General features: G+C 43.8%; 1 long non-coding RNA gene across 2 annotated transcripts in view; it reads left to right on the plus strand.

Moving 5' to 3' along the window:
• Positions 1–329: 329 nt before the first annotated feature.
• LOC125116467 (uncharacterized) overlaps positions 330–20,337 on the plus strand; it is a 30,612-nt gene continuing 10,604 nt past the window's right edge. The window contains exons 1-3 of one of the 2 annotated variants that reach the window (XR_007132337.1): positions 330–540; positions 5,953–6,088; positions 11,169–11,304. This is a non-coding gene — a long non-coding RNA (uncharacterized LOC125116467). Of the gene's footprint in view, positions 541–5,952; positions 6,089–11,168; positions 11,488–20,337 lie in introns of those variants that run through there. The other variant, XR_007132336.1, reaches the window with a different exon arrangement.

Here is a 20,337-nt window from a genome sequence, read left to right on the forward strand (position 1 = left end):
CCATATGCTGTGGGTGTGCCCCTAAAAGCAAAACAAACAAACAAACAAAAACAAAAAAAACCCCATATATATATGGTAGGCAAATTCAGAGAGTTGGAAAGTAGATTAGAGTTATCAGGAGCTTAAGGTGAGAGTAATAGAAAATTATTGCTTAATGGATACATTAAGCTTAATTCTCTTTGGGGTTATGAAAAAGTTTTGGAAACATCGTGGTTATGGTTGCAGAACATTATAAATGTAAGTAATGCCACTGCATTGTACACTTAAAGCAAATTTGTGACATATATGTGTTTCATCACAATTTCTAAAAGAAGACTGCTTTGGCATTTGTGAAGAAATCAGACTGTAGGTTAAGGTTAGCGTAGGGCTCCATGTTAAAGGTGATGCTCTGTTTACCTGTCCAGGTCCCTACGCTGTCACTCCCTACGCTGCTCTGTGCTTCAGGAAAAAGACCTGCATGGACTGATTAACCGACTGCTAAGCTCTGTGACTTCTGGTTGACCTTGGCCAATGTGGAGCACTGATCAACATGGAGCACTGGTAAGAGATCGGAGGGTGAGAGGAACATGAGATGAGGGTGTCTTCCTGGCACCCAATCTGCAGGGTTGCTGTGGGCATCCATATGCCTTGATGAAAGGTCCTGGTTCCTGTCAGGCAGCCATCTCCACAAAGCTGTCTCTGCATTCCAGTAACTGCCCTCCTCCCTGTACCTTCTAGCATTATAGTGGCCACCGCTAGTGCACTTGTATTTCCCTATACCAGTTTATTAGTTTAATATATATAAAACCAATAAAATTTCCTTTCTTAAACGTCCCTAGAATTACCCAGTGTGAGTACGCTATCAGTTTCTTGCCTTCCTGATCAGGTGGCTGTATGTAGTAGAGAGCATGGGATATACTTGAAGGTAGAGCCTTGAGGTTTTGATAGATTGGATGGGTGTGACAGACATGGATCCTGGATCTTAGAAAAGTTCTCATAAACTGGGGGAGACAGGACATATGGTCTAGAAAAAAACACAAGATTCAGAGTCTTCCCAACTAATTATACTCCAGCTATAGACTCAAGTTCCAAAGTGGTTGATCTCAGCAGCACTTATCCACCTCATCTTCCTCCATTTTCACGCTACTCAGTGTACTAATTCATCTATCTATCCATGTAACTCCCTGCCTTGGGGACCGAATTGACTCTTCTCCAACTTTTCAGATTTGCAGGAGAGAACCTGGAGGGGGTTGGTTGATTTCCACAGAGGAATCGGAAAAGTGGGGGTGTTCCAAGGAAATTGAGGGCACTGGAAATGATCCAGGAAAAGGTCTAGTCAGTTGGGTGACGTATCAAAATCCAGACACTGGTTTGCATTGGCTCAGCTTCCCAACCTGATGGTCTAGAGTGAAAGGGGAACAACAGATTGTGGGTATATTCAGGTCTCAGTGTTGATGGAGAAAAACCTTATTATTACCCGGGAGCTGTCGTTCTACGCCCATCCTGCCCCTGAAGACTTATGTAGGACAAATCAAGATTGCTCCATCACAGACCCTATACCACTTATACCTCCCAAATATTTCCCCATTTTCCCTCTTCCCTGAATGCTGCTCTCCAACCCCTATCTCTTCCAGCTCCACATATAAAATGTACATCCCTGCTAGGTGGCAGAGCACCTGAGATCAAGGTGTCATCCATACACTTTAGGTTTTCTTTTTCTCTTTTTTTTTTTTTGTTTTGTCTTTTTGCCTTTTCTAGGGCCACTCCCATGGTATATGGAGGTTCCCAGGCTAGGAGTCTAATCGGAGCTGTAGCTGCTGGTCTACACCACCGCCTCAGCAATGCCAGATCTGAGCCGTGTCTGTGACCTACACCACAGCTCACGGCAACACTGAATCCTTAACCCACTGAGCAAGGCCAGGGATTGAATCTGCCACCTCATGGTTCCTAGTCAGATTCGTTAACCACTGTGCCATGATGGGAAATCTGTTTCTTTCTTTCTTTCTCTCTCTCTTTCTTTCTATCTTTCTTTTCTTTCTCTCTACATACACCTTGGGTTTTCCTTCCTTCCTTCCTTTCTTTTTTGCTTTTTAGGGCTGCCCCTGCAGCTATGGAAGTCTCCAGGCTAGGGGTGGAATTGGAGCTACAGCTGCCGACCTGCACTACAGCCACAGTAACACCAGATCTGAGCCGAGTCTGTGACCTACACCACAGCTCACGGCAACACTGGATCCTTAACCCACTGAGCAAGGCCAGGGATTGAATCTGCCACCTCATGGTTCCTAGTCAGATTCGTTAACCACTGTGCCATGATGGGAAATCTGTTTCTTTCTTTCTTTCTCTCTCTCTTTCTTTCTATCTTTCTTTTCTTTCTCTCTACATACACCTTGGGTTTTCCCTTCCTTCCTTCCTTTCTTTTTTGCTTTTTAGGGCTGCCCCTGCAGCTATGGAAGTCTCCAGGCTAGGGGTGGAATTGGAGCTACAGCTGCCGACCTGCACTACAGCCACAGTAACACCAGATCTGAGCCGAGTCTGCGACCTACACCACAGCTCACAGCAACGCCAGATCCTTAACCCACTGAACAAGGCCCACTACCTCGCGGTTCCTAGTTGGATTTGTTTCCACTGTGCCACACAGAACTCCAACTTTGGGTTTTCTTGAATCAGACTGCAGACTCCTGCCTGGCATATTTTCCTCTGATTCTACGTAGATAACTCTGATTGAGGTGTAATTCCCCTGACGTGATCCTTAGGTCTTGGGCCCCTGAACACGTCCCCTGGGACCTGCTAGATGTTTTAGCCCAGCCTCTCAGGTCAAGGCCCTTGAGTGGCCTATATAGCAAACTTTCTTTCTGGTCACACCTACTTACTCCCACCAGAAGCTCCTCTCCACTTCATCTTACTGCCTGGACGGGAACTCCTGAAATATATTTTCAATCCCCTTTTCTTTTTGTCCTCCTTCTGGAATTCCTATTATGTGTAGGTTGACTTGCTTTTTTTTTTTTTTTGCTTTTTAGGGCTGCACTTGCGGCATATGAAGGTTCTCAGGCTAGGGGTCAAATAGGAGCTACAGCTGCCAGTCTACACCACAGCCACAACAACACAGGGTCTGAGCCATGTCTGCAACCTACATCATAGCTCACAGCAATGCCAGATCCTTAGCCCACTGAGTGGGGCCAGGGATCGAACCTGTGTCCTCATGGATAATAGTTGGGTTCGTTACCACTGAGCCATGATAGGAACTCCCTTTTTTTAAAGTTTCATTGAAGTGTAGTTAATTTACAAGTTTGTGATAATTTCTGCTGTATTTTTTTTTTTTCTTTTTATGGTCACACCTGTGGCATATGAACGTTCCCAGTCTAGGGGTCAAATTGGAGCTGCAGCTGCTGGCCTATGCCACAGCCAGAGCAACATGAAGTCCAAGCAGCATGTGCTCCCTATGCCATAGCTGCAGCAACACCAGATCCTTAACCTACTGAATGAGGTCAGGGGTTGAACCTACATCCGCATGGATACTAGTTGAGTTCTTAACCCACTGAGCCACAATGGGAACTCTAGTTCCTTTTTTTTTTAATAATGATTTTTATTTTTTTCCATTATAGCTGGCTTACAGTGTTCTGTCAGTTTTCTACTGTACAGCAAAGTGACTCAGTCACACATACATATACACATTCTTTTTTTCTGACATTATCATGCTTCATCATAAGTGACTAGATATAGTTCCCAGTGCTAGACAGCAGGATCTCATTGCTTATCCATTCCAAAGGCAATACTTTGCATCTATTAACCCCAAATTCCCAAACATCCCACTCTCTCCCCCTGCCCCTTGGCAACTACAAGTCTGTCTCCCTGTCCATGATTTTCTTTTCTGCGGGAAGATTCATCTAGTTCCTTTTATTTATTTATTTATTTTTGGTCTTTTTTTTTGCTATTTCTTGGGCTGCTCCTGCGGCCTATGGAGGTTCCCAGGCTAGGGGTCTAATCGGAGCTGTAGCTGCCGGCCTACGCCAGAGCCACAGCAATGCAGGATCCGAGCCATGTCTGCAACCTACACCACAGCTCACGGCAACGCCAGATCGTTAAACCCACTGAGCAAGGGCAGAGACCGAACCCGCAACCTCATGGTTCCTAGTCGGATTCGTTAACCACTGCGCCATGACGGGAACTCCCATCTAGTTCCTTTAAAAGTAATCCGTGTTACTCTTGATATCTGTTCTTAATTCCTGCAGTATTTTCATTACCTCTTTTTTTCAATTCCATGTCTTTTAGACTGCAGAGGTCTGTTTCATTGTTTGCTCCTTTAGCGGAAATCTGTTCTTTTTTAACTGGGAGTGGTTCTTTGCTTATATTTTTGTTATGCTGTGAGTTTAGGGAAAACAATTACACACTGTAGTCTTAGGAGGCTATTTATGTGCAGGAGCATGCCTGGGTAGCCTGTGAGGGCTTAGTATGTGTGTGTGTGTGTGTGTGTGTGTGCGCGCACGCACATGAGGGCTGCTTTTGGTTAGGATGCTTGCTGTCTTTTTCCTCAATGTGTGCAGGCCATTATCCCCTTGATAAGGCGTACGTGGGTGTATCCCTGTGCATGCTTCCAGAGAGGTGAGAGCGATAAGCATTGCTTATGGCCAGTGCCTGTTTTGCCAGGCCCTTGGCAGCAGCGAGGACCCACGGGGAAGTGGGGGCACAGGCTGCTCCTGGTTGTAGGGCCCTCTGCAGTGGCAATGACCAGGGAGGCAGTGGTGGTGCCCAGATCCCTTGGCAGTGACAGTGGCAATGATAAGGTGTGTGCATTCCCAGGAGGGTGAGGGCAATGGATGGTACTCAGTTGCAGGGCCCTCTGTGGCAGTGACAGTCCCTGAGGTGACTGGGCCCCCAGATGGTGCCTGTTCACAGGACCTTCAGTGGTTGCGGGCCTTGCCCACCTCAGGAATCTGAGATGGCTGATGTGGTTTGCACCTGCCCTTGTAGCCCCCTGCAAGAGGAGCCCTGCTGCCCCAATGCCCACATGTGCACAGAGAGAGATGTTCCTATGGCCGTCCCGCCCCTCCTCCTCTTGCCCTACCCAACAATGGCACCTTGCTTTTCTGGCAGGTCCAGACCTCTTCCTGTGCTCCCTTCGCTGTGGCCTACTGACCCCAAACCTTAGTGCATAAATTTTGAAACCCACCACTTTCTTTCCTCTCATACAGAAGAGGGTCCTAAAACCTAAATTGGATCATTGCTGCTTTCCTGCTTACAACCCTTCAGTGGCTCTCAATTGCTTTACCTGTAGCCTGACCCTCAGAAGCTGAAAGCAAATGTTTGGAGAATCAGTAAACAAATGAAAGAATGAGTATCACAAAAATAATATCATCTCGGAGTTCCCATCATGGCTCAATGGTTAATGATTCTGACTAGCATCCATGAGGACGCAGGTTCGATCCCTGGCCTCGCTCAGTGGGTTAAGGATCTGGCATTGCCATGAGCTCTGGTGTAGGTCATGGACACAACTTGGATCTGGTATTGCTGTGGCTGTGGCATAGGCCAGCAGCTGTAGCTCTGATTGGACCCCTAGCCTGGGAGCCTCCATATGCTGTGGGTGTGCCCCTAAAAAGCAAAACAAACAAACAAACAAAAACAAAAAAAAACCCCATATATATATGGTAGGCAAATTCAGAGAGTTGGAAAGTAGATTAGAGTTTATCAGGAGCTTAAGGTGAGAGTAATAGAAAATTATTGCTTAATGGATACATTAAGCTTAATTCTCTTTGGGGTTATGAAAAAGTTTTGGAAACATCGTGGTTATGGTTGCAGAACATTATAAATGTAAGTAATGCCACTGCATTGTACACTTAAAGCAAATTTTGTGACATATATGTGTTTCATCACAATTTCTAAAAGAAGACTGCTTTGGCATTTGTGAAGAAATCAGACTGTAGGTTAAGGTTAGCGTAGGGCTCCATGTTAAAGGTGATGCTCTGTTTACCTGTCCAGGTCCCTACGCTGTCACTCCCTACGCTGCTCTGTGCTTCAGGAAAAAGACCTGCATGGACTGATTAACCGACTGCTAAGCTCTGTGACTTCTGGTTGACCTTGGCCAATGTGGAGCACTGATCAACATGGAGCACTGGTAAGAGATCGGAGGGTGAGAGGAACATGAGATGAGGGTGTCTTCCTGGCACCCAATCTGCAGGGTTGCTGTGGGCATCCATATGCCTTGATGAAAGGTCCTGGTTCCTGTCAGGCAGCCATCTCCACAAAGCTGTCTCTGCATTCCAGTAACTGCCCTCCTCCCTGTACCTTCTAGCATTATAGTGGCCACCGCTAGTGCACTTGTATTTCCCTATACCAGTTTATTAGTTTAATATATATAAAACCAATAAAATTTCCTTTCTTAAACGTCCCTAGAATTACCCAGTGTGAGTACGCTATCAGTTTCTTGCCTTCCTGATCAGGTGGCTGTATGTAGTAGAGAGCATGGGATATACTTGAAGGTAGAGCCTTGAGGTTTTGATAGATTGGATGGTGTGACAGACATGGATCCTGGATCTTAGAAAAGTTCTCATAAACTGGGGGAGACAGGACATATGGTCTAGAAAAAAACACAAGATTCAGAGTCTTCCCAACTAATTATACTCCAGCTATAGACTCAAGTTCCAAAGTGGTTGATCTCAGCAGCACTTATCCACCTCATCTTCCTCCATTTTCACGCTACTCAGTGTACTAATTCATCTATCTATCCATGTAACTCCCTGCCTTGGGGACCGAATTGACTTTTCTCCAACATTTAAGATTTGCAGGAGAGAACCTGGAGGGGGTTGGTTGATTTCCACAGAGGAATCGGAAAAGTGGGGGTGTTCCAAGGAAATTGAGGGCACTGGAAATGATCCAGGAAAAGGTCTAGTCAGTTGGGTGACGTATCAAAATCCAGACACTGGTTTGCATTGGCTCAGCTTCCCAACCTGATGGTCTAGAGTGAAAGGGGAACAACAGATTGTGGGTATATTCAGGTCTCAGTGTTGATGGAGAAAAAACCTTATTATTACCCGGGAGCTGTCGTTCTACGCCCATCCTGCCCCTGAAGACTTATGTAGGACAAAATCAAGATTGCTCCATCACAGACCCTATACCACTTATACCTCCCAAATATTTCCCCATTTTCCCTCTTCCCTGAATGCTGCTCTCCAACCCTATCTCTTCCAGCTCCACATATAAAATGTACATCCCTGCTAGGTGGCAGAGCACCTGAGATCAAGGTGTCATCCATACACTTTAGGTTTTCTTTTTCTCTTTTTTTGTTTTGTTTTGTCTTTTTGCCTTTTCTAGGGCCACTCCCATGGTATATGGAGGTTCCCAGGCTAGGAGTCTAATCGGAGCTGTAGCTGCTGGTCTACACCACCGCCTCAGCAATGCCAGATCTGAGCCGTGTCTGTGACCTACACCACAGCTCACGGCAACACTGGATCCTTAACCCACTGAGCAAGGCCAGGGATTGAATCTGCCACCTCATGGTTCCTAGTCAGATTCGTTAACCACTGTGCCATGATGGGAAATCTGTTTCTTTCTTTCTTTCTCTCTCTCTTTCTTTCTATCTTTCTTTTCTTTCTCTCTACATACACCTTGGGTTTTCCCTTCCTTCCTTCCTTTCTTTTTTGCTTTTTAGGGCTGCCCCTGCAGCTATGGAAGTCTCCAGGCTAGGGGTGGAATTGGAGCTACAGCTGCCGACCTGCACTACAGCCACAGTAACACCAGATCTGAGCCGAGTCTGCGACCTACACCACAGCTCACAGCAACGCCAGATCCTTAACCCACTGAACAAGGCCCACTACCTCGCGGTTCCTAGTTGGATTTGTTTCCACTGTGCCACACAGGAACTCCAACTTTGGGTTTTCTTGAATCAGACTGCAGACTCCTGCCTGGCATATTTTCCTCTGATTCTACGTAGATAACTCTGATTGAGGTGTAATTCCCCTGACGTGATCCTTAGGTCTTGGGCCCCTGAACACGTCCCCTGGGACCTGCTAGATGTTTTAGCCCAGCCTCTCAGGTCAAGGCCCTTGAGTGGCCTATATAGCAAACTTTCTTTCTGGTCACACCTACTTTACTCCCACCAGAAGCTCCTCTCCACTTCATCTTACTGCCTGGACGGGAACTCCTGAAATATATTTTCAATCCCCTTTTCTTTTTGTCCTCCTTCTGGAATTCCTATTATGTGTAGGTTGACTTGCTTTTTTTTTTTTTTGCTTTTTAGGGCTGCACTTGCGGCATATGAAGGTTCTCAGGCTAGGGGTCAAATAGGAGCTACAGCTGCCAGTCTACACCACAGCCACAACAACACAGGGTCTGAGCCATGTCTGCAACCTACATCATAGCTCACAGCAATGCCAGATCCTTAGCCCACTGAGTGGGGCCAGGGATCGAACCTGTGTCCTCATGGATAATAGTTGGGTTCGTTACCACTGAGCCATGATAGGAACTCCCTTTTTTTAAAGTTTCATTGAAGTGTAGTTAATTTACAAGTTTTTGATAATTTCTGCTGTATTTTTTTTTTCTTTTTATGGTCACACCTGTGGCATATGAACGTTCCCAGTCTAGGGGTCAAATTGGAGCTGCAGCTGCTGGCCTATGCCACAGCCAGAGCAACATGAAGTCCAAGCAGCATGTGCTCCCTATGCCATAGCTTGCAGCAACACCAGATCCTTAACCTACTGAATGAGGTCAGGGGTTGAACCTACATCCGCATGGATACTAGTTGAGTTCTTAACCCACTGAGCCACAATGGGAACTCTAGTTCCTTTTTTTTTTAATAATGATTTTTATTTTTTTCCATTATAGCTGGCTTACAGTGTTCTGTCAGTTTTCTACTGTACAGCAAAGTGACTCAGTCACACATACATATACACATTCTTTTTTTTCTGACATTATCATGCTTCATCATAAGTGACTAGATATAGTTCCCAGTGCTAGACAGCAGGATCTCATTGCTTATCCATTCCAAAGGCAATACTTTGCATCTATTAACCCCAAATTCCCAAACCATCCCACTCTCTCCCCCTGCCCCTTGGCAACTACAAGTCTGTCTCCCTGTCCATGATTTTCTTTTCTGCGGGAAGATTCATCTAGTTCCTTTTATTTATTTATTTATTTTTTGGTCTTTTTTTTGCTATTTCTTGGGCTGCTCCTGCGGCCTATGGAGGTTCCCAGGCTAGGGGTCGAATCGGAGCTGTAGCTGCCGGCCTACGCCAGAGCCACAGCAATGCAGGATCCGAGCCATGTCTGCAACCTACACCACAGCTCACGGCAACGCCAGATCGTTAACCCACTGAGCAAGGGCAGAGACCGAACCCGCAACCTCATGGTTCCTAGTCGGATTCGTTAACCACTGCGCCATGACGGGAACTCCCATCTAGTTCCTTTTAAAAGTAATCTGTGTTACTCTTGATATCTGTTCTTAATTCCTGCAGTATTTTCATTACCTCTTTTTTTCAATTCCATGTCTTTTAGACTGCAGAGGTCTGTTTCATTGTTTGCTCCTTTAGCGGAAATCTGTTCTTTTTTAACTGGGAGTGGTTCTTTGCTTATATTTTTGTTATGCTGTGAGTTTAGGGAAAACAATTACACACTGTAGTCTTAGGAGGCTATTTATGTGCAGGAGCATGCCTGGGTAGCCTGTGAGGGCTTAGTATGTGTGTGTGTGTGTGTGTGTGTGTGCGCGCGCGCACGCACATGAGGGCTGCTTTTGGTTAGGATGCTTGCTGTCTTTTTCCTCAATGTGTGCAGGCCATTATCCCCTTGATAAGGCGTACGTGGGTGTATCCCTGTGCATGCTTCCAGAGAGGTGAGAGCGATAAGCATTGCTTATAGCCAGTGCCTGTTTTGCCAGGCCCTTGGCAGCAGCGAGGACCCACGGGGAAGTGGGGGCACAGGCTGCTCCTGGTTGTAGGGCCCTCTGCAGTGGCAATGACCAGGGAGGCAGTGGTGGTGCCCAGATCCCTTGGCAGTGACAGTGGCAGTGATAAGGTGTGTGCATTCCCAGGAGGGTGAGGGCAATGGATGGTACTCAGTTGCAGGGCCCTCTGTGGCAGTGACAGTCCCTGAGGTGACTGGGCCCCCAGATGGTGCCTGTTCACAGGACCTTCAGTGGTTGCGGGCCTTGCCCACCTCAGGAATCTGAGATGGCTGATGTGGTTTGCACCTGCCCTTGTAGCCCCCTGCAAGAGGAGCCCTGCTGCCCCAATGCCCACATGTGCACAGAGAGAGATGTTCCTATGGCCGTCCCGCCCCTCCTCCTCTTGCCCTACCCAACAATGGCACCTTGCTTTTCTGGCAGGTCCAGACCTCTTCCTGTGCTCCCTTCGCTGTGGCCTACTGACCCCAAACCTTAGTGCATAAATTTTGAAACCCACCACTTTCTTTCCTCTCATACAGAAGAGGGTCCTAAAACCTAAATTGGATCATGCTGCTTTCCTGCTTACAACCCTTCAGTGGCTCTCAATTGCTTTACCTGTAGCCTGACCCTCAGAAGCTGAAAGCAAATGTTTGGAGAATCAGTAAACAAATGAAAGAATGAGTATCACAAAAATAATATCATCTCGGAGTTCCCATCATGGCTCAATGGTTAATGATTCTGACTAGCATCCATGAGGACGCAGGTTCGATCCCTGGCCTCGCTCAGTGGGTTAAGGATCTGGCATTGCCATGAGCTCTGGTGTAGGTCATGGACACAACTTGGATCTGGTATTGCTGTGGCTGTGGCATAGGCCAGCAGCTGTAGCTCTGATTGGACCCCTAGCCTGGGAGCCTCCATATGCTGTGGGTGTGCCCCTAAAAAGCAAAACAAACAAACAAACAAAAACAAAAAAAACCCCATATATATATGGTAGGCAAATTCAGAGAGTTGGAAAGTAGATTAGAGTTTATCAGGAGCTTAAGGTGAGAGTAATAGAAAATTATTGCTTAATGGATACATTAAGCTTAATTCTCTTTGGGGTTATGAAAAAGTTTTGGAAACATCGTGGTTATGGTTGCAGAACATTATAAATGTAAGTAATGCCACTGCATTGTACACTTAAAGCAAATTTTGTGACATATATGTGTTTCATCACAATTTCTAAAAGAAGACTGCTTTGGCATTTGTGAAGAAATCAGACTGTAGGTTAAGGTTAGCGTAGGGCTCCATGTTAAAGGTGATGCTCTGTTTACCTGTCCAGGTCCCTACGCTGTCACTCCCTACGCTGCTCTGTGCTTCAGGAAAAAGACCTGCATGGACTGATTAACCGACTGCTAAGCTCTGTGACTTCTGGTTGACCTTGGCCAATGTGGAGCACTGATCAACATGGAGCACTGGTAAGAGATCGGAGGGTGAGAGGAACATGAGATGAGGGTGTCTTCCTGGCACCCAATCTGCAGGGTTGCTGTGGGCATCCATATGCCTTGATGAAAGGTCCTGGTTCCTGTCAGGCAGCCATCTCCACAAAGCTGTCTCTGCATTCCAGTAACTGCCCTCCTCCCTGTACCTTCTAGCATTATAGTGGCCACCGCTAGTGCACTTGTATTTCCCTATACCAGTTTATTAGTTTAATATATATAAAACCAATAAAATTTCCTTTCTTAAACGTCCCTAGAATTACCCAGTGTGAGTACGCTATCAGTTTCTTGCCTTCCTGATCAGGTGGCTGTATGTAGTAGAGAGCATGGGATATACTTGAAGGTAGAGCCTTGAGGTTTTGATAGATTGGATGGTGTGACAGACATGGATCCTGGATCTTAGAAAAGTTCTCATAAACTGGGGGAGACAGGACATATGGTCTAGAAAAAAACACAAGATTCAGAGTCTTCCCAACTAATTATACTCCAGCTATAGACTCAAGTTCCAAAGTGGTTGATCTCAGCAGCACTTATCCACCTCATCTTCCTCCATTTTCACGCTACTCAGTGTACTAATTCATCTATCTATCCATGTAACTCCCTGCCTTGGGGACCGAATTGACTCTTCTCCAACTTTTCAGATTTGCAGGAGAGAACCTGGAGGGGGTTGGTTGATTTCCACAGAGGAATCGGAAAAGTGGGGGTGTTCCAAGGAAATTGAGGGCACTGGAAATGATCCAGGAAAAGGTCTAGTCAGTTGGGTGACGTATCAAAATCCAGACACTGGTTTGCATTGGCTCAGCTTCCCAACCTGATGGTCTAGAGTGAAAGGGGAACAACAGATTGTGGGTATATTCAGGTCTCAGTGTTGATGGAGAAAAACCTTATTATTACCCGGGAGCTGTCGTTCTACGCCCATCCTGCCCCTGAAGACTTATGTAGGACAAAATCAAGATTGCTCCATCACAGACCCTATACCACTTATACCTCCCAAATATTTCCCCATTTTCCCTCTTCCCTGAATGCTGCTCTCCAACCCTATCTCTTCCAGCTCCACATATAAAATGTACATCCCTGCTAGGTGGCAGAGCACCTGAGATCAAGGTGTCATCCATACACTTTAGGTTTTCTTTTTCTCTTTTTTTGTTTTGTTTTGTCTTTTTGCCTTTTCTAGGGCCACTCCCATGGTATATGGAGGTTCCCAGGCTAGGAGTCTAATCGGAGCTGTAGCTGCTGGTCTACACCACCGCCTCAGCAATGCCAGATCTGAGCCGTGTCTGTGACCTACACCACAGCTCACGGCAACACTGGATCCTTAACCCACTGAGCAAGGCCAGGGATTGAATCTGCCACCTCATGGTTCCTAGTCAGATTCGTTAACCACTGTGCCATGATGGGAAATCTGTTTCTTTCTTTCTTTCTCTCTCTCTTTCTTTCTATCTTTCTTTTCTTTCTCTCTACATACACCTTGGGTTTTCCCTTCCTTCCTTCCTTTCTTTTTTGCTTTTTAGGGCTGCCCCTGCAGCTATGGAAGTCTCCAGGCTAGGGGTGGAATTGGAGCTACAGCTGCCGACCTGCACTACAGCCACAGTAACACCAGATCTGAGCCGAGTCTGCGACCTACACCACAGCTCACAGCAACGCCAGATCCTTAACCCACTGAACAAGGCCCACTACCTCGCGGTTCCTAGTTGGATTTGTTTCCACTGTGCCACACAGAACTCCAACTTTGGGTTTTCTTGAATCAGACTGCAGACTCCTGCCTGGCATATTTTCCTCTGATTCTACGTAGATAACTCTGATTGAGGTGTAATTCCCCTGACGTGATCCTTAGGTCTTGGGCCCCTGAACACGTCCCCTGGGACCTGCTAGATGTTTTAGCCCAGCCTCTCAGGTCAAGGCCCTTGAGTGGCCTATATAGCAAACTTTCTTTCTGGTCACACCTACTTTACTCCCACCAGAAGCTCCTCTCCACTTCATCTTACTGCCTTACATGCTGTAAGCATCTGAGCATCCTTGAAACAGTCATAGCTTTTAGCTAGCTGTACGAACTCAGACACATTATTTATTTAACTTCGTCCTCTTCATTTTTTTCCTTCTTCTTTTTTGGCTACCCCGAGGCACTAGGATTTCCCGGGCCAGGGATCAGATCCAAGCTGCAATTGCAACCTAAGCTGCAGCTGTGGGAACAGTGGGCCTCAAGTTGTCTCAGGTTGTTAAGTTTTATATATATATAAACACACACACACACATATACATACACACACACACATGCATACACACACACACATATAGAGAGAGAGAGAGAGAGTGAGAGAGAATCTTTTTAGGGTTGCACCCATGGCATATGGAAGTTCCTGGGCTAGGGGTCAAATTGGAGCTATAGCTGCCAGTCTATGCCACAGCCACAGCAACACAGGAACTGAGCTGCATCTGCAACCTATACTGCAGCTCATAGCAACGCTGGATCCTTAACCCACTGAGTGAGGTCAGGGATCAAACCCTCGTCCTCATGAATACTAGTCAGGTTTGTTACTACTTAGCCACGACGGGAATTCCATCAAGTTTTTAAGTTCTTAGCCAATTCCTGGCACATGACAGAACTCAATAAATGCTAGTTGTTGTTGTTACATTTTTAACATACCAATATGTTCATATAACTGGAAGAACGCATTTTACCAAATTTGACTCCAAAAAAATGGACACACGTCTCTCTTTTTAAAATTCTAAGTCTAGGAGATCTCTTTTGACACAGTGGGTTAAGGATGACTGCTGCGGCTTGAGTCACTGCTGTGGTGGGTGTTTAATCCCTGGCTTGGGAACTTTGACATGCCTCAGGTGTGGCCAAAGAAAAAAATCTGAGTCTTAATTAAGTTTATTTCTGTAACTGCTTTATTTTATATTGGTTGTTTGTTTCTTACTTAGGTATCATGTGCACCCAGGAAAAAACCTGAAAAAAAATCTAAAGGCCCACCACTTCTCCCAACCACCCAATTTATTTCCCCACAGACAGCCTTCTTGCCAATTCTTTCCTTCAACTTCAAGGGTATTCTATGCAGTGATAGTCACAGACTTGGGTATTTTTCCCTTGTACAAATACTAGCCATAACAATGTATCTTGGAGAGCTTCTCTTTTCCTTTTTTTTTTTCTTTTGTCTGTACTCGTGGTACGCAGAATTTCCCGGGCCAGGGATTGAACCTGAGCCACAGCAGTGACCAAAGCTGCTGCAGTGACAACACTCTCTCCCACTGCGTCACAGGAGAACTCCTAGTTCTTTTTTTTTTTTGAAAAACACTTCCCTCCAATTTTTAGGTTAGGGAATTGGGAGATTAGGTTCCTTCTAAGTTTATAAATTTAGTATAATTTTCATAAAATAAGATTCATCCATTTTATACAGTTTAATATGTTTTGGCATCCATATACAGTCATGTAACCCTACTCCATCTCATTTACAAATATGATTCAGAAAATGCTAGAAGTATAAATATATTAGAAGAACTATACATGATTTTTAAAAAATATTTAAAATATTTCCATCACCCTAAACAATTTCCTCTTTCTCCATTGTAATCAATCCCCTTCCCTAACATCTAGCTTTATGAAACCACTGCTTTTCACTACTGTAGTCTTGCATTTTCTAGAATTTCATATAAATGGCATTGTCCCTAGTGTTTTTGAGATTCCGTGGTCTTTTTGCACATATGGCTGTCTCGTTTCTTTTTAGCACAAAGTGGTATTGCATAATAAAGAAATTATTTATGTAATTACCAGTTGATGGATATTTGGCTTGTTCCAGTTTGGGCTTATTATGAATAATGCTGCTCTGAAAATTTGCATATCACTCTGTGTGGGAACATGTCTACATTTGCACTTGGGTAAATAACTATGAGCAGGATTGCTGCATTATAAGTATGTTTAACTTTATAAGACACTGCCAAACTGTTTCCCAAGTGTCCCCACCATTTTGTAAGCTCACCTACAGTGTAGCTTGCCTTATTCTTTTTTAATAGCTGGAGTGTAACTGTGTTGAAAAAGAGCAATAAAGCAAATATGACAGATGTTAACAATTGGTGAGTCTGGATAAAGAGTATATAGGTGTTTGTTTTATTGTTCTTTCCATTTCTCTTTTCTTTTCTTTCTCTTTTTTTTTGTCTTTTGTATTTTTAGGGCCGCACCCACGGCATATGGAAGTTCCCAGGCTAGGGGTTGAATCGGAGCTGTAGCTGCTGGCCTACACCAGAGCCACAGCAACTCGGGATCCAAGCCGTGTCTGCGACTTACAGCACAGCTCACAGCAATGCCGGATCCTTAACCCACTGAGTGAGGCCAGGGATCAAGCCCGAAACCTCATAGTTCCTAGTCGGATTCGTTTCTGATGTGCTACAATGGGAATTCCGTGTTCTTTCCATTTTTCTTTAAATTTAAAAATTTTCAAAATAAAAAGCTGAGGGTGGGGGAACTAAATTTCGTGTTAGATAGAATTAGACTGATTCTGAAGTTTATCTGGCAGGGTAAATTTTTAAGAAGAGCCAACAAAATTTTCAAAAAGAACAATAAAGGGGAGTGGTTCTAACTAGATATTAAAACAACCCCTCAAACTATAATAATTTAAACATTTTATTGTCACATACAAAAATTTCCTGGATCGTCATACAGAGAGTTTAGAAAAAGGTTCATGTGGCTATGGATTTTTAGTTTTCAATAAAGGTGGTATTTTAAATTCAGAGTTGTTTAATATATGATAATGGAACTTGGCTATTTATTTTTTAAAGTGTTAGAGCCCTAGTCCATCCCATTTACAAATACGAATTCAGGAAATGCTAGAAGTATAAATATATTAGAAGAACTATACATGATTTTTTAAAAATAAATTTGGGATAGGCATGCCATTTTTAAGCAAGAAATAAAATCCAAAAGCAGTAAATAAAATCCAAAAGCAGTAAATAAAAATGCCCATATAGTTTGCTACATAAAAATTTTAAAATTCTATAGGATTAAAAAAATAACAGAAACAATATATCTGTGAACTCATGTGTTTTTGTGTGTTCAGCCGTTTGTCTTGCTGCTTTTCTCACAGAATGGATTTTGGTGACTGCATTCCCATGGTATCATTTAACATCTTTCTTTCTTTTTAGGGCTGCACCTGTGGCATATGGAGGTACCTAGGCTAGAGGTCAAATTGGAGCTGTAGCCACTGGCCTATGTCACAGCCACAGCAACACCAGATCCAGCTGCGTCTGCAACCTACACCACAGCTCACAGCAACGCCGGATCCTTTAACCAGCTGAGGGAGGTCAGGGACTGAACTTGCATCCTCATGAATGCTAGTCAAATTCTTAACCCACTGAGCCACAATGGGAATTCCTAACATGTTTCTTTTTCCCTTGTATTTGCTTTAAATTGATCTGATTTTTTTCAAAGCAAGACTACTTTATAAATGAATTTGCATGCTTCTGTCAGAAGGGACATAATTTCCTTTTCTCTCTTTTTACAGTGGTATCAGCTATTAATGGTCTTTTCCTTGATCCATTAATTCATTAGGGCTTACCAACTGAAATATTTTAAATCTATCATTTCTACTGAGTTTATTAGTTAGCCTGCTTCTGTAAGGAGAAACTTCCCATTATTACCTATTCAATTACTCTGAGATGATCAGCTTGTATAGGAAAAGCGTAACAAATGTTGATTCTTTTTTTTAACCAGTTTTTAAAATGAGTTGTTTCTCTACCATCCTTCAAAAATGACCAGTAAAATGGATTTTTATAGTATCATTTTTTTTGTTGGCCCCACCCATGATATATAGACGTTCCTGGGCCAGGGATGGAATCTGAGCTGTAGCTGTGACCTACGTAGCAGCCGTGGCAATGCAATTCCCACTGCAGCATAGTGGGAACTCTGAATTTAAATCCTATTCATGTTTCAGTTTATGGTGGTGGTAACACTTATTGGAGCTCAAATGGGATAGTTTTGGCCAGTGTGAGTTTATTTAGTTTGGCTCCTGAGTCCTTTGACACACCAGTTATTTTTGTTAATGCCTTTGTTTCCCGTCATGATAAGGTATTTCAGGCTTATCTTCTGCATACTGTTTGGCCCCAGACCCAGAATCAGCCATCTCCATGGGATCCAGGTTACTTTTAACAGGAAATAATAGTTTAAAACAACAATCTGAGTGGCAGGGATTCTCATTAGTACCAAACTGGTCATGGACTGGAGGTCTTTTCAGCTGACAGAGCTGGAACATATAATTTCTTTTTTAAAAAAGATGCATCATGAATTCATACTGATACTTTCAGTTCATAATTAGGCTACAGAGTTTTTACTTAATATCTTCAATCTTACTTCAGTGTCTCTTTTCAACAATATAAAAAACTTGAGTTCTCAATAACAGCAATGTTTATTAGTATTCTTTCATTTCTCCCACAGTACAGAGTTTCAAAGCAACAATGACAACAGTAATCACAAACAATGTAATTACTAAAAACAGTTTGAGATTTTTTAAGTTTCTTTTTGTCCTAAGGGTATTTTTGACTATAGATATATAGTCAAATTAATGTATTTCAGTCATCTGAGATAGTTCTTCTTGGTATAGTTATACTACTAACTCAATATATAGGTAAATTCATTTAATTATTTTATATAATTATCCCCAGAGTTTTATTGAGAACATTTAATTCCATTTACTTTCTTTCTTTCTTTTCTTTTTTTTTTTTCTTTTTGCCTTTTCTAGGGCTGCTCCCACGGCACATGGAGGTTCCCAGGCTAGGGGTCCAGTCGGACCTGTAGCCACCAGCCTATGCCAGAGCCACAGCAACGCGGGATCCGAGCTGCGTCTGCAGCCTACACCACAGCTCATGGCAATGCCGGATCCTTAACCCACTGAGCAAGGCCAGGGATCGAACCCACAACCTCATGGTTCCTAGTCGGATTCATTAAACACTGAGCCATGACAGCAACTCCTCTTTCTTTTTTTTAGGGCTGCACCTGTGGCATACGGAGGTTCCCAGGCTAGGGGTCGAATCGGAGCTGTAGCCACTGGCCATAGCCACAGGCACAGCAATGCTGGATCCGAGCCATATCTGTGACCTACAGCTCACAGCAATGCTGGATCCTTAACCCAATGACTGAGGCCAGGGATCAAACCCACAACCTCATGGTTCCTAGTCAGATTCGTTTCCACTGCACCACGATGGGAACTTCTACTTTCTTTTTTTTTTTTTTTAAGATTTTAATTTTTTCCATTATAGTTGATTTACAATGTTCTGTCAATTTCTAGTGTACAGCAAAGTGACCCAGTCATACATATATATACATTCTTTTTCTCACATTATCCTCCATCATGTTCCATCACAAGTGACTAGACATAGTTCCCTGGGCTATACAGCAGGATCTTACTGCTTTTCCACTCCAAATGTAATAGTTTGTATCTACTGACCCCAAACTTCCAGCCAATCCCACCCCCTCTCTCTCCCCTCCACAGGTCTGTTCTCCAAGACCGTGAGTTTCTGTTCTGTGGAAAAGTTCATTTGTGCCGTATATTAGATTCCAGATATAAGTGATATTATATGATATTTGTCTTTCTCTTTCTGAATTACTTCTCTTAGTATGAGAATCTCTAGTTGCAATCATGTTGCGGCAAATGGCATTATTTTGTTCATTTTTATGGCTGAGTAGTATTCCATTGTATGTATATACTACATCTTCTTAATCCATTCATCTATCAATGGGCATTTAGATTGTTTCCATGTCTTGGCTATTGTGAATAGTGCTGCAGTGAACATACGGGTGCATGTATCTTTTTTTTTTTTTTTGTCTTTTTAGGGCCACACCCACGGCATATGGTAGTTCCTAGGCTAGTGGTCAAATAGAAGCTGTGGCCACTGGCCTACACCACAGCCACAGCAATGCCAGATCCTAGCCGCATCTGCAAGCTACGCCACAGCTCATGGCAACGCTGGATCTTTAACCCACTGAGTGAGGCCAGGGATCGAACCTGCATCCTCATGGATTCAGTTCCGCTAAGCCAGGACAGGAACTCCAGCATATATCTTTTTCAATGAAAATAGTTTTGTCTGGATATATGCCCAAGAGTGGGATTGCTGGGTCATACGGTAGTTCTATATTTAGTTTTCTAAGGTACCTCCATACTGTTTTTCACAGTGGTTTACGTTCCCACCAACAGTGTAGGAGAGGTCCCTTTTCTCCACACTCTCTCCAGCATTTGTTATTTGTTGACTTGTTGATGATGGCCATTCTGACCAGTGTGAGGTGGTACCTTGTTGTGGTTTTGACTTGCATTTCTTTAACAGTTAGTGCTGTTGATGGAGTTCCCGTTGTGGCTCAGTGGTTAACGAATCCGGCTAGGAACCATGAGGTTTCGGGTTCGATCCCTGGCCTTGCTCAGTGGGTTAAGGATCCGGTGTTGCCATGAGCTGTGGTATAGATCGCAAACTCAGCTAGGATCAGGCATTCCTGTGGCTCTGGCATAGGCCAGAGCTATAGCTCTGATTAGACCCCTAGCCTGGGAACCTCCATACGCCTTGGGTGCGGCCCTGGAAAAGACAAAAACAAAAACAAAAAACAAACAAAAACAATTAGTGATGTTGAGCATTTTTCATGTGGCCATTGGCCACCTGTATATCTTCTTTGGAGAAATGTCTATTCATATCTTCTTCCCATTTTTCAGTTGGGTTGTTGGTTTCTTTTTTGCTGTTAAGTTGTATAAGTTCTTTGTACATTTTAGAGATTAAGCCCTTGTCAGTTGCATCATTTGAAACTATTTTCTCCCATTCTGTATGTTGTCTTTTTTTTTTTAATGATTTCCTTTGCTGTGCAAAATCTTGTCAGTTTGATTAGGTCCCATTGGTTTATTTTTGCTTTAATTTCTATTTCCTTGGGAGACTGACTTAAAACATTTGAATTATTAATGTCAGAGAATGTTTTGCCTATGTTCTCTTCTAGGAGTTTGATGGTATCTTGTCTCATGTTTAAGTCTTTAAACCATTTTGAGTTTA

This window comes from Phacochoerus africanus, chromosome 15, assembly GCF_016906955.1.
Source record: "Phacochoerus africanus isolate WHEZ1 chromosome 15, ROS_Pafr_v1, whole genome shotgun sequence".
Lineage (NCBI taxonomy): Eukaryota > Metazoa > Chordata > Mammalia > Artiodactyla > Suidae > Phacochoerus > Phacochoerus africanus.